Raw genomic sequence first — 15,470 nt, forward strand, 5'->3', positions numbered from 1 at the left:
TTTTTTTACCAATCTCAAATTCTACTCTAACACATTAAGCCAGTAAGACTTTGGCTTTCTGCCCAATGAATTTTATTGCACTGGGAAGTGCCACAAACTAAAATATCTAACACACATTTCATCTTTCAAGGTTTGACTCCCCACTAGTTTATTCCTGCTTTTGGTAGCGCTCTTGTTTCTCCAAGTAGTAGAATAACTCTAAAAATATTTTTTCCATATTTTCTAATTGTTATCTGAGGAAAGGATGTTTCAGCCAAGCTCCTCCAATGTTACTAGAAGCCAGAACAAACGATGTCTTCTTAAAATTAGATTTTCTAAATGTTTGTTGCTGGGAATAGAAATGTAATTAATTTTTATTGATTGATTTTATAGCCAACATCCTTGCTGAATTCTCTTCTTTATTCTAATAAATTAGATTAATGCCAATTTTCTACTTTTACAATAACATAATTGTGAAAAATCATACTTTTGTTTCTTCCTTTCTAATTCTACCACCTTTTATTATGCTTTAGTACTTTTCTGCTCTGGCTAGGACTCAGTGCAATGTTGAATAAAAGTGGTGAGAACAAATACCCTTGTCTTATCTATTTTACTAAGAATACTTCCAATATTTCACCACTAAAATATCAGTTGCTTTAGATTTCCTGTGGATTGCATTTAACTGTTTAAAAAAATTTCCTTTTTTTGCTAGTTTTCTAAGAGTTTTTTTTTAAATATTTATTCATCCAGCTTCTTTTTTTCTTTTTTGCTTTTTTGGTGAGGAAGATTGGCCCTGAGCTAACATCTATTGCCAGTCTTCCTCTTTTTTTTCCCTCCCCAAAGCCCCAGTACCCAGTTGTATATCCTAGTTGTAGGTCATTCTAGTTCTTCTGTGTGGGATGCCAGCACAGCATGGCTTGATGAGCAGTGTGTAGGTGCGCACCCAGGATCCAAACTAGTGAACCCTGGGCCACCAAAGCAGAGTGCATGAACTTAACCACTCAAACATGGGGCTAGCCCTCTCTAAGAGTTTTATTAAAAATAATAAATATGTGCAGAATTCTGTAAAACACTTTTCTGAATCTCCTGAAATAATCATGTGATTTTTTCATTTTTCCCTTTAATTGTTAATTCATTGAATTATAGTAATTGATGTCTAATGTTAAACTAATCTTACATTGCAGAAATCTGACCCCAATTAGTTATCACATATTGTCTTTTTTGGTGCACCACTAGATGTTATTTGCTAATATTTTGCTTAAGACTTTTGCATCTATATTCATAAGAGATATAGACTTACAATAATCATTTCCTCTGTTGTTCAGTTATTGGTATCAAATTTTGCTAACCTCATAAATGAGTTGAAGGGTGTTCCCTTTTTACCATATTCTATAATAGTTTAGGTAAACATAGAAATATTTCTTATTTATTTGGCATAAAAGAAAAGAAAACCGTCTGGAGCTTGTTGATACTTTTATGGGAAGATTTTACTACAGATCGAATGTTTTTAATTGTTATAGACTATGCAGCTCTCTATTTCTTCTTGATTCAGATTTGATGACTTATTTAGGGGTATTTTGTCCATTTCATCTGGTTTCAACTTTATGGGCATTGAATTGATCATAATATCATTCTATTATCTTTTTATCTCTGTAGCACCTGCAGTTTTATCATCTTTTCCATTTCTAATATTACCTGTTTGGGCTGCCTCTCTTTTGAATTAGTTAACCTCAACATAGTTGTGTCAATTGAATTGGTCTTTTCAAAGAATAGACGTTTGGTGATATTAGTCCCCAGTATTGTACTTTGTCTTGTGTGGCACTGAGGTCTGCTCTGTCCTTATCATTTTCCTCCTGCTCTTTTCTTTGGGTTTATTTTGTTGCCCCTTTTCTAACTTCTTACGTTGGATATTCATCTTATTAATTTCCAGCCATTTTTTTTCTTTTCTAAGATAGGTATTTAAGGATTAAAGTTTTCACCTAAATACTTTTTGAAAGAGATTCTATAAACGTTCCCAGACCCCATGCTCTCCTGATTTTCCACTTATCTCCCTCATCACTCTCCCAATCTCCTTTGCTGGTCCCTCGTTTCATCAATCTCTGAAAACCCAAGTGTCCCAGTGCTCAATAAGCAGACGTCTTCTGTTCTTTATTTTCACACCCACTCTTGGCAATCTAATCCTGGGTTATGGCTTTATATGTCTCTATATGCTACTAACTCCACAATTATTTCTCTAGCCTAGACCCTTGTCTTGAAATGCAAACTCATCTATACATCCAAGTCTCCTTGACTTAAATGTCTAATAGAACTTCCTCAAGTTGGCATACCTATGATGGTTCGATGAATGTTAAGAAAATATTCACTATGCCCCTTTTCACTGTGGAAAGGTATACTTCTCTACCCCATTGCTGTTGGTTGGGCTTAGTTAGCCATGTGACTTGATTCGTCCAATGGAAGATTAGCAAGTGTGATGTGAGAAAAGGCTTAAGCTGTGTCTGTGCAATGGAGATTGTCCACTTGGGCTTTTGCCATTGCCACAGGAAGAACACACCTTGTGTAGCCCACTGGTTCCAAAATAAAAGTGGCACACAGAGCAGAGGCTGATCCACAGGCCTGCAGCTTGAAGCAAAGCCATCACAGCCAATCTACGGGTATATGGCCCCAAGCTGAACAGCCAGGCTGACCTGCAGATTTTGAGCAAAATAATAAATGGTTATTATTATATGCCACTGAATTCAGGGGTGGTTTATTATGCAGCAAGAGCTGACTGATACAGAAATTTGTACCAAGAAATGAGTGCTTATGTTAGCAAAAATCCTAAAACGTGGACCTGGCTCAGGAAACTATTAAATGAATCTGAATAAATGGGGACATGTGCCATGTGGTGGTGAAACAGTTGGAAAAATCGTCTCTTGTGATCATCTAGAAGACAGAAAATGTACCTAATGAACTGGTTGAGTTGAATGAGTAATTTTGAGGCAAATTGTGGAAATATGAGCTGGCTTCTGACTGAATTTAATAAGATACTACAAGAGACGTATGAATTCAAGCAAGAATTGGCTTGGGTACAAACAGAATTGAGAAAAATATAGAAAGTCAAAAAGTTCTATAACTTGCAGGGTTGGAAAATAAAACTCCTTCTCATCAAATCAAAGATTCCAGGAAGAAGTAAACATCTCCTTAACTTCTTATAGGTCAATCCCCCTTGGATGCTCTCCAATCTTACCAGCTTCTGAAGGTTCAGAACTGCCACCTGGCCTCTACTGTTTCAGGGCTCCATTATTTCCATTGCATTAATAAGCCAAGTTTTGTGACAGCCTCTCCTTTTGTCAGTCCTGACCCACAGAGGAGAGCCAACATTGAACTTGTGATGCCATGCCCCCCTCTTCAGCACAGTCTTGATGGCCTTCATGAATAGAGTGTCCTCTTGGTCCTCCCATGGAACATAATCTTCTGGTGGGTGTTCCAGCCTCTGATCATGTGTCCATTCCAGCATGCTTACTTCCCTGCACCTGAGCTTCCTAAATCATTCCTATACCATCCTGTATAGCAACTCAGTAATTTCTGTTTTGCTCAGCATGGGCTGTCGATTTCTGTAGGCTTCCAAGATGCACTCTAGCAATGAGTTTGTCCCAAACCCTAAAATCTTTTCCAGGATGTGAAACCATGTCCTGAGAGAGTGCCCCAAGTCAGCAAATATTGCTCATTCAGCCTTAGGTGCCAGCCTCTGAGCATATTTAATATCCATCTCCATGGGTACTTCTGGGGCTTCTGCCAGGAAATACTGGCTAATTCTTGCATCTCCTGCGGAATATATTCTCTTTCCTTCCTTATCAGGCGCAACACTTCCCCAGGTGGTTTATGCTGGGGATTTAACGCCGGTAATTGGCCTGGCAACTGGGAAAGGAAGTACAGGCAGCTCCTGATGGAGGCACCTGTTGCCTTGTGGAGGAAAGGCCTCTGCAGGGTCTTCTAAAACAGAAGTGCTAGCTCCCATTAGGGAGACGTACTTGCCCTCTGCATGCTCTGAGGGTTCAGGGGAGTCTACAGAGGTACGATCCCTATGACATCCACCCAGATGTCCCTGTAACTGTATTTCAGGGTCTAAAGTTTTCCCAAACCAGAGCCCAGACCTGACCTTTGGCTGAGGAGTCAGCATTTGAAGCTCTATGACCCTAACTACCAGAACCTGCGTTTGCCCCTCAGCTGTATTTAATTGTCCACTGAAGGAGGTAAAGACCTTTTTCAGCTGCCAAAAAGGCTCTCTGGCCAGCACACTTGTTCTCTAGCTGATTGTTAACTACCCTCAGTTTCTCGTTGTCCCTCTGTAGGGGGTCAAGGCAACTTAGTAATAACCAGCCAATTCCATTGTCCTATGTGCGTTGTTCCCCTGGATCTTTCCAACGCCTGAATCATCACACCAGGAAGGGAATTCCTTCCACTGGGACACTTTCCAGAGTCACAACTAGTGAAAGTTTTACCAATTGGACTGCCATTTTGTCGCAAGTACTGCCTGTAACCTACATAGCACTCGGGCTGAGATCCTTTTGGACAGCCAGATGGTGGTCAGGGATCCAGTTCCCAAACCCCAGCCCACCACCTGACTTCTTTTGACCACTTTCAGTAACAGCTGTGTCAGTTTGAGTTCTCAAAGAAGCAGACACCAAAACAGAGTTAGAAATGCAAGAGATTTATTGGGGGACAATACCTAGGAAAGATGAAAAGAGCAAGGGAGCAGGAATAAGCTGGGCAGCCTTCAGACCACGATGCAGGTCCCTCAACCCTGGAAGGAGAGAGGGAAGGAAGAAAGATTGGGCAGGAAGAGCCTGAGACTGCAGTGCAGCTCTGAGAAGGTTCTGGCCAGACCCATGTTAGGCAGAAATGCTTAGGTCATATTACTCTGCCCACACACACACCCTTGTGCTCAGTCGTTGGCTGGAGCTGCTGGAGGAGTAGATGTCCTCAGCTCATACACCACGACAGATCCCAAAACACTGCAGCTGGAGACTGTCAGCTCACTGCACTCCTTGTGGGAGTTTCCCTCTTGAAGGGAGATCTGAGCAGCACACTTCCATGGTTGCTGCAATCCTCTGGAAGAAGAGATCCAGAAGTTTTTCCAGTTCATACCAATGGAAGGAAATATGCATCAACCTTGCTACGTTTATTGCAGCCCTACTGTGTGCCAAATAATCTGTCAGTTTGTGATGATACAAAAGTGACCACATCACCTGCATCGTCAGTGACTCATAGTTTACAGAGGACTCAGATACATGAAATGTTAACTATGGCTCAGTGTTGAGATCCGTACAGTACAGGTGTGTATAAAGGTCTCTGGGAGCACAAATGAGAGATTGATTCCTTCTGCCTTGGCCAGGCAGGGAAGGCTTCCCAGAGATGGGCCATTAAAGGAAGAGCAAGTGTTGACCAGCAGGTCATGGGGTCGGGGCATTCCAGGCAGAGGGAATCATGTCTTCAGGGTACCTAACAGTCACTGGACCATGGGAGGAGCCCAATGGCTATGCTGAAATAAATAGGGTGTCAAAGTGGGAGTCTTTAGGTTGCCAGATACAGAAACTAGCTGGAGTTAAAAAGAGGTTTTATAAAGGACACAGAAATTTCATTGTATCCAAAAAACAAAAACTTAAAAATAAGTACAGCTGGATCCCCTGGGAATTATAACTGGGTACTGGAAAAGCTTCTGAACTGATGCAATTTCTTTCTGCATCTCTGTGCCCCACAGTGATCACAAGCCTCTGCTTTGCTCTGTTTCCTTCTCTCTGCAGACTGGACCTGCCACTTATCAGCTGTCCTTGACTCAGACCCAGTCACGTCCAACCCATCTATGTGACCTTGTAGCTCCAACACTCCCTACCAATTGACAGCAGTCTCTATACCCCTATGTCTCTTAGTGTAGAGTTGTCTGAAACTTACAATGACATGCATAAAAAATAAGATGTATTAATGAATCGCTAGAAAAATGGCTAGATAGATATGTGAGAAAACAAGGTGAAACAAAAATTATAGGAACCAGTGGTGAGTTTATATGTATTAATGTATAGTTCTTTCAATTTTTCTAAATGTTTTGACATTTTTCATAATAAAACGATGGGGAAAAAAACCAAATTCTCAAAAGGGAGACTCTGATTGGCCCCAGTTTTGCAAGTCCTAGGTGAGGTAATGCGCTGGCTGGCTGCCTTCTGGTCAGAGGTTTAATCCTGGTTCAATCTGTCATGGCCATGGGGGCAAGAAGTCACATGAGACAGAAGGCTGCCCCCTCAAGGCAAGTATGCAAGGCTGATACTGTGAAACATGCTTCCATATCAAGTTTAATGTGAATAAGGGAACAATAATCATGTGAAACTAGATTTTTACCAGCTTCAGGATGAGAGTATCTGTAGCAAAACTCTGGGGGCCAAGGAGAAAAGCAAAGCTATGTAGTTGCTCTAGGTGCTGCTCGGAAAAGGGAGCATCTGCTCCTCCTTTTGCTCACCTTCTCTGCCCTTCTCTCCACCACAAATCCCACCCCAAAGGGAATGCATCCCAGGTTGCAACAACAGGCAGATTGCCTTTATCTGCCAAGGGATGGCAAGCCTTGATTTAAGGGATCTCTTAGGTAAGGAATAGAATGAGATACAAGCAAGGCCACGGTGAGGAGAGAGGGTGGCAGGAGGCAGGAGGCAGGAGAAACATGGAGGATAAAACAATTTCTACCCACTGAAATATAGATGGTGAACTCAGAAGTTTTCCACCATAATAAACAAGAAGAAGAAGTGCAAGAATTGGACGTATAACTTTATGACCTGTGAAATTGAATTGCCTCTTACGGATTTTTACCTTTTGGTGGACGATGAGGAACTTTGTCATCTCAAGCAAGGATGGGTCATAAAAAGCCACTGGAAGGAGAGGAATCAGACTTGTCTGATTAGAATCCAGAAGGCCTTGGTTTCCAGGCCAGCCTTTATATATCTGAGCTTCACCCAGTGGAAGCCGTGAGATCTGTAAATTACAGTGCTTCTTAGCCTCAAGAGTTCATGTCTCACCCATCGTAAACACCAGGGAAAGGCAAGGCCACCCTCTTAAATCAGCAGCCTGAGAGAGAAAGCAAGCTCAAGTAGAACAGCTGGGCAAGGAAGATAGTTGGGGAGCCCCCCCTAACCATGGCAGCTGAACCGGGTCTGTGGCTGATGAGGATTTGGGATCCGCTGAGTAGAGTTTCCTTCACTCACCTCTGACCTGCCACAGGCTATGTTTAGTAACACAACTTAACAAATAAACAAAATTCATCTCACCAAAAATGAAACATGCCATCCCTCCGCCATCTTCTTTCTGTCCTAGCTAGAAAAGGGATGAGGTAGAGCTAGATGGACAGGAAAGACATGGTCCGTGTGTAGTCTTGCCAGTGACTGTGACTTAGAATTTCAAGCTCTGAATCAGTCAGTTCTACTTACTTTATTTCCTAAATATTGAACCCTTCACTTCTTACCTTCTTTGCCTCTTCTCCCTGCCTGCCAGCATTGTCCTAGTCTGTCACTTAGATTGCAGTGGCTAATATTTTTCCTGCCTCTAGTATGTCTTCCGCCAACCCGTATTGCATGAGGTGCTAGCAGGAGATTTCTGAAAGGAAAAGGTATGGAAGGCACCACCCTGGGCAGTGGATTCTATTTTCCTAAAGACAGTGTTCAAGCTAGTTAACTTGGCATTCACAGCCTTCTGTGACCTCCTCATGGAAACCTTCTGGAATTCTTAGGATGAGTTCCGTTCCCTTCACTTGTGTTCCCAGAGCCCCATGGACATACCTCAGATACTGCATGAGACATTTTGCCTTTGCATGACGCACAGTTGAAATATTTGTTAAAGGGAAAAAGACAATATTTATCTCTATTATGGTAGAAGGAGCTGATGTAGGATTGAAGAGACAGATGGAGCCAAGTCAAGGGCTTGGCCCGGACTCATTAAGAATGGAATAAAAGTTATGTAACTGTCTGAAACTTTTCCCCCATTTCTAACCAGACAACCAGATCCAGCCTACCCAGGTACTGCCCCCCGGCAATGGAATTTGGGTGGAATTTGGGTTCCGCGAGGCTGAGAGTCCAGCAGGGAATTTCGACCTGAGTTAGAAATGTAGGGTAATTTAACCCAGTTTGAAAAAAGAAGAGTTGGAAGTGATAGTATCCAAGGATAAATAGAAGGGAAGACCAAGACCTGAGTGGCCATAAGCTGGAACCAAAATCATGAGTCAGGAACAAATGTAACAGGATGGCAACCAAGGGGTGGCTTGAATAATAGGCTCAAAAGCCAAATGGCGATTCTCTTATCTTTAAGTGTAAGTGGGTACATGGCAGGTGGATGATCAAAGGCGTCTTAAAGAACTATAGCAAAGCAAATAAGACTTGGAGAACCAAAATATTTCAGGGTCTTGCAACTAGGATCCCACTTTAGAAGAAATAAATTTATCAGGAAACTAGTGAGGCTTAAACTTTTGGGCCCTTCACTTGGGTCCATTTTAAAGCCTTGTATATAATTTTTTATTTGAAATTTAAATTCATTTTCTTTTATTAGCTGTAGGGCCCACAAAATCTGGAACACAGCTAACTTTTATCATTGCCACGCTAACTAATTTAATAAGGTTAGCCGGAGTTTTCTATCTCAAGCATACAAGTAGTTATTCTCCATTAAAATAAGTCCCAAGGTAGGAGTCAATAAACCCTCAACTGAAACTGCCAAGCACAAAGGAACATGTATGTCCAAGCAAAGGAAAGGAAGCAGGAAGAAAATCAGAATCCAGGAATGCCCTTTCTAATCACGAACAACAGTTGCCTCCCCTGGGGCTATAGCCATCAAATATCACATCAAGTGACATCACTTGAGCATCAGCGCTTATAGAAAATGGCAGGAGGAATTATTTATATGAAAACCAAAGAGATCCAACCACGAAAGTGACTATGTATGTGTGTGTGTGTCTATGTGTGTGTGAGAGAGAGAAAGAAAAAGAGAGAGAAAGAGGAGAGAGAGAGAAAGAGAGAGGTACTATGAAAGAGACAAGAAAGTAAAGTAAGAAATAGAAACACAGCGAAAACATATGTAAATAGATGGTTCCAAGGGAAAAAGACAAAAGGATAAAGTCAATTTAATTTTAAAACAATGAACTATACCTGTCAAATAAATTTCTCCTTTCCTTCAGTGATGAGCCAGGTAGAATAAAAACCATTGTCCAGAAAGTTCAAAGGAAAGAAGAACAAAACTGAATAATCGTTCAGTAATAAAACAACAAGTTCTTGCCGATCTGGGCCGTTGTGGTGTCAGTCCAGGTACGTCAGGCAGTGGTAGGCTGGTGAGAGAAGCCCATCTAAGGCAGGGGGGTGTGTATAGAATCGGGTGGAAATATAATTAGAGCCATGTGGCTACCTTACATGTGTGGTTTGGGATTTGAGAAACACTAGGGAGACACTCCAGAGCAAATATATTTCCCTCAATCGGCCAGCAGACTGCCTGAAATTGCATCATTAGAGAAGCGTATTGGAGGTTAAGCACACTTTTTATGTGGTCCTCAGTCAAATGGCAAATGCCCTTGCTAGGGTCAACACAATAAATTATTAACACCTTTCCATAAATTGGGACATCTGATTACACGCTTACAGTGATTGGAGGGTTAAGTTATCCTGAAAGCACAGTGAAGCCCAGGAGGGGTTGCAAATTCAAACTAGCTTCTCAAGTCCTTGCCTACCCCATACATGAGCACACTATGCCCACACTTGCTTTATAGAATAGCTTAGTTCCCGGACTGCTTCACAGACTTCACTGCTGTAAAAGCTATTTAGTCAAACTAGTCCTGGGGCATTAGCAAAACTAGCACTGAGAAAACAGCCAGGCTGCCCGTCTGCCTGGTGATAGAGCTGCCACCATTACATTCTCGCCCATGAGGAACTGCTGAAGCTTGTCCTCGCCACTCTTGGGTTGGCAGCCACTGGAAAATTGACAAAGGAGTGAAAAATCAGAAGGCAAAGTCTCATTTTCATTTGAGCATTAGGAGAGCAAATGGAAAAAATAAGAATCAAAAGGGTTTTTACTTGAGACGCTTGATTTGGAGGAGGAGGGAAATATGGGCTATCTTAGTCCCCTTTCCAGCTCAGTGATGGTGAAAATAAAGCTCCAGGATGATCTATAATGTAAAAGTTTGGAGATGACTTTGTTTCAGGGGGAAGAAACAGCTCCGGAACTTATGAATGTCAGGCAGTCTCGCAGATTGCTCACAGGAGAGGAAGGCTTGGCAACGCCATTGCTCACCGCTTGATGAGATTAATGGCTGGGGAGGAGGAGATGTGCACTTGTAGACCTGACAGGATCCTCCATCACACACTGGACCACCATGTAGAGAAGGGAGCGGCACGGGAGGGCCCCTGTGCTATGAGAAAGAGAAAAGTCAGCACAGTAGGTAGGCAACATAACAGTTGGCCTCGTGATCAGGGGAAATTATGGGGACCCTGAGAAGAAGGGGATGGGAGAAGGAGATGAAATAGACGCCACTATAGAAAAAGTAACATTTGACTCACAGACTCTCAAAACTGAAAATCTTTGCCCAATCTTCTCACTCTACAAATAAGAAAACTAAACTAATGACAATATCTAATAGGTAGTGAGCACCCACTATTGTACCAGGCGATTGACTACACAATATACATAAATTATGCCCTTTAATCCTCTCCATGTTTCTATAGTGTAGGCACTATTATCAAAATTTTACAGAAGGCAAAACTGTAAACTGGGTTATAAGGGTCTCAGTAGTTTGTGCAAAGTCATTGGTTAGTAAGTGGTAGACCTGGTAGACCAGGTGGACTCCAGCACCTGTGCTCTTAACCTCTATGCCATGAGGTCTAAGGGGCACAGAAACTTGTGCCACAGCCTGTGGGGACCCGAGCCGGGTCCAAACTCGAGTCTCCCAATCCCTAATGTACAGCCATTCAACCACTAATACTTACTGCTTCTTCCTGAGCCAGAATGAACAAAGTCTCAGTTATTTCTCCCACGTGCTTGTGATAGAGAGCCACTCAGGTGGATAATTAGTAAAAAACCTTTTGACTCACTCACAGTTCCTGGGAATCACTCAGATGTCTGAGGGAAGTAGACAATTGCTTGTAGGGCTCATAGAAGATTCTGGCATCTGAGAGAAGGTGCTGTGGTTCATAATGAGGAGCCGCAATATATCACTAAGACCTGGACACTTACAGTGTCCAGAAAAACAGTGTCGTCAAGTTCTTACTCGGACAAGTGCAGCTAGCTGATTTTTACTCAGGGTCCACATTTTCTAGATGAGTGGCTGTAAAAATCCTTGGGTTAAGAAAGACCTTGAGAAATCTTTTAGCCCATTGCCCTTTCCTCTAGGCAGGATGGCATTTAATCTATCTCTGGCAAGTGATTTGTTTTCCTTTCTTTAAAAAATAAAAATATCAACAAGGACTGTCACAATCCGCTTGTGTTAAGAAGTTTCACTCCTTCTCAGGCTCCAAAAGTTCACCTAAATATCTAATCCGAAATATCTAAGTCTTTTAAGGAAATACAAATCTATTTCTTATTCTCTGTTTTACTGAGTTCTCCCTCAGGGTGAACATTAATTACGTACATAGCACAGTCCCAGGATTGGGGATCTACCTGGCCCTGGCTCTCCTTTGGATAATAAAACCATTCAGTCATCTCTGAATCTATGTGATATATGTAAGGGGGATAAACAACCTAATTAGTGGACCACAGGAGTCTACAAAAGTGAAAACTGTCTTCGACTAGAAGCTTCTCATTAACTCCAAACCAATACAGGATAAATCTAGGCCCCCCACAGGAGCAAGTTGGAGGGAGAATCCCAAAAATTCTAAAAGTGGCATTGAGATGGGCCTTGTAGAACAATGATGAGAAAGAAAGAGCAAGGTTTGGAGAAGGACTCCATAAGGAAGAGCAGATAAGCAGATTTTAGATCCAAGTAAACTAGGATCTAAAATCTGTGCTTTCTAAGCACATTCATATCTATATTTTGAGGGTTTCCACACTTTGTTTCTTAGAAGAATTGAACTCCATGATAAATTTCTATTTTTTCCTAGGTTAAATCAGGGAGGATGTTGCCTTAGGCCAGGAAGTCTCCTTGAGCAATGGAGAAGGATGTTGGGGTAGGAACGATGCATAGCACAGACCCCTAGTGGGCAACTGGATTGGTGTGGGGTCAGCAAGTCAGACTCAAGACCTAGGCACAGCCAGGGAGTATGGAGAATAAGCACCCAAGAGGCCATCCTCCAGCTTTCCTTGAGTGAGTAGAAGAAGAGCCCTGATCTTTTATGTCCCTCAGAGCAACAGAAGGACACCAAGGGAAAATGCTGTGATTAGATTTTTCTGTAATAACATGCATAACAGCTGATGGCGATAAGCAATCATATAAATATATGGAGTCCAGAGGAGTGTGGAGTGTTAGAACTAGACCAAGCCTGGGCTATGATTCTAGGCAGATAACCTCTTTTGATTTCATCTTCCTCTCTCTGTTGGCAATCTCTTCTATGTATAAAGCTTCCAAGACCGTCAATATGGCAATGACTCCTTAATCTCTATTTTTGTCCCAGATCTCTCAACTGAACTTCATACTCATAGAGCCAAATCTCTGCTGAATATCTCCTGCAGGGTATTACACACACACATACACAACACAACCAACTCAGAACTCAGGAAGGAGTATGATCCTGACAATCATACAGAATCAGATTTTGAGTTACAGCACTATCATTTATTGGTTATTATTTTCCTTAGAAGCCACTTAGCTTCCCCAAAGGTAAAATCAGTGCTGTTTTAAGGATATAATTAGATGATATTGTAAAGTACAATTTGTAAAGTACATATTAACACATAGATGCTCTTTGATTGATGAATGAATGGATGGATGGATGAGCGGAAATGGAGATCCAGTGAATCATGATTTCTATACTAAGATCACCCATGATCATAACAGACAGATATCCATGTGCAATAAAAGAAGCATGGAAAAAACAAACATTTCCATTTACTTAATGAAGGAAGAACTGGAATGCTGAGTGGAATGAAAGAGTCTCTGTGAATAACTGAAAAGAGCGTGTCACCTTTTGGAAAGCAAAGTTTTCCAAAGCTGCTAAGATATGTGATATTTCATCCAGTTCATTGGCTGGGGAAAGACTAGACATTAATGGATGAATTGTGAGGCTGACCAAGAACTGTTAAAACAGCAGCTGGCAGGGATTGAGAGGGGATAAGGCCAGAGGATTAGTGTTTGCCCAAGACATCTGCCATCTGTGAAAATATTCTACATTGACAGCAGATGTAGATGACAAATGTGGCCTTTAGCTAAGAGGAAAAGCTCAGAGATACAACTGGAACTTCAGATCTGGAAGTCTCCCAAAATCAGAACTTTGAACATGTCACCCAGATTGAAACTTTTAAATAAAGTTTCCCCTAAAATGTTTCCCTAGAAAGGATCTTTAAGTGTGAGGTAGATGGTGTTTCCAAGGACTTTTAGTCACTTTAAAAAGCAACAGAAAAACAAAACTTTCTAGGGTAAAGAAACTGCTCTGTCTAGATGGTGGCGATGGTTTACGCAATTGTATATGATTATAAAAATTCACGAAATTGTGTACCTAAATGGGCAAATTTTATTGCAAGTAAATACTATCTCAAAAGCAGCAGAGAAGCAGAAAAAGCCAAAAAGAGATAAAATATTGTACCTACTCTGATGACTAGCTAGAAAATAACTCAGTGAGGGCAAACATTTGGGGTCCAAGGTAGTGGAAGGCTGGATGTGGTGGGAGGAAAAATGATAATGGAAGATGTTGACTTACTCTGAGAAAAATAAAATTCCAATATCTGCAACTAATTCTAATAGGGCCTAAAAGAACTAACTGTCTAGAGACAGGAGGCTATGGCCAACACCGCAGAGAAGCTGGGAGATTTCTTATTTCCTAGATGGTTGATCTCAGACCCTCTGGCAGAATCACATTCATTCATGTAGGAAAGTAAAATGGAAATTCTGGAAAGTTTTTCTAGCACTAACAAACAGGCTCTGAGTCTCAGAGAGGGGCTCCTCAGAGGGCCAGGAGCAGGAGCTGTACCTCCTTCCCAGAATGAAGAAAACCACCTCGATCCCATAAGATATTAGCCTCTTAAGGCAAGTAGGTATGGAAGGATCAGCCAAATATGTTTGTATCCTGGGAAAACCAGACATAAGACATATTTTGGCTCAGTGTGTCTCTTTGGATCACTGATCCCCCCACAGTTGAAGGAGCCCTGAAAACAGCTGCTGCCTCTGTATTGACAGAGAATGTGGTACAGAGCAGGGGCTCCAGACACCAGAGAGGGTCTAACTGGCCACTGAATGGGATAGAGTAAGTGATGGGAGAATCTACAGAGAGAAACCAGTGCCGTGTGGACATAGGAGGTCATCCCTGGAAAGGGAAAGGAGAGGGATGAAATGGAGACATTGTGGAAAAACTTAACACTCTACACAGGAAGTCTCATTTGTTGAGATCACCTCCAGACAGGATCTAGATTAGATGGTGACTCGTGTAAACTAAACTCACAAGAGACTAATGTGTAAATCAAAATTGCAATTCATGCATTTAGAATGGAAAAACCCTTTGTGAAGTAACCAGAATACTGGAATCCGACATTTAGAACTCTCTCTTCCAGGCATCAGAAAACCTGGAAACTAAATTATTTATCACAGTGTTTTTTTGATGAGTGTACAGAGTAGGAAATAGGGAGTTTTGAAGGATAGCTCGCAGAGGCCATAGGAAATCCTGAGGAACTGTACTGTCTCATAGGAGTCCAACTCTCCAGGGACCTGCATGCTCATTTCCTTCACAGTCAGTGTCTTTGTTCTCTGGATGTTTTAGATGAACAATGACAAATTTTGGTTCTTTGGTGTCCTCCTTTTTTCAGCTTTATGCAGACCCACTTAAATGTACCACACACTGTGCTAAACACTTTACAGATGTCACAGGTGTCAGCACGTGACTCTAGAGACATATCAATTATTTTCATGTAATTGACGAAGAAACTGATTCCCAGAAAGCATAAGTGGTTACACAAAGTCACCGGAGGCTGGCAGGGATTTGAATCCTCATCTGTATTCCTGAGGTCACGCTCTTAAGCGCCACACTATGGTCTCTTCAGGAAGGAATTGATTCATTTCATCGGGCTTTACTATCTTGAGTCCATTGCACTCCAGGCCAGCCCACCAAAGTCTCCCCTGCGTTATTATTCCCACATCACTCAGCTGCCCATTTACAAAATATCTTTCCAAGTTTCTTCTTCAAGTGGATAATCATGTGCATTATGTACAGGTTTGACTATTTTAACTCTCACAGGAGAATCATACTTTTAAGATTTTGGAGGACAATAATGAGGAATAAAAGGGAAACATTGTGCTGAGTGACCAGTAACGACTTCCTTCAATTCAAGGACACAGAAGCTGAGGGGGAGGGTGGTTTCCT

The sequence above is a fragment of the Equus asinus genome, chromosome 25, assembly GCF_041296235.1.
Source record: "Equus asinus isolate D_3611 breed Donkey chromosome 25, EquAss-T2T_v2, whole genome shotgun sequence".
NCBI lineage: Eukaryota > Metazoa > Chordata > Mammalia > Perissodactyla > Equidae > Equus > Equus asinus.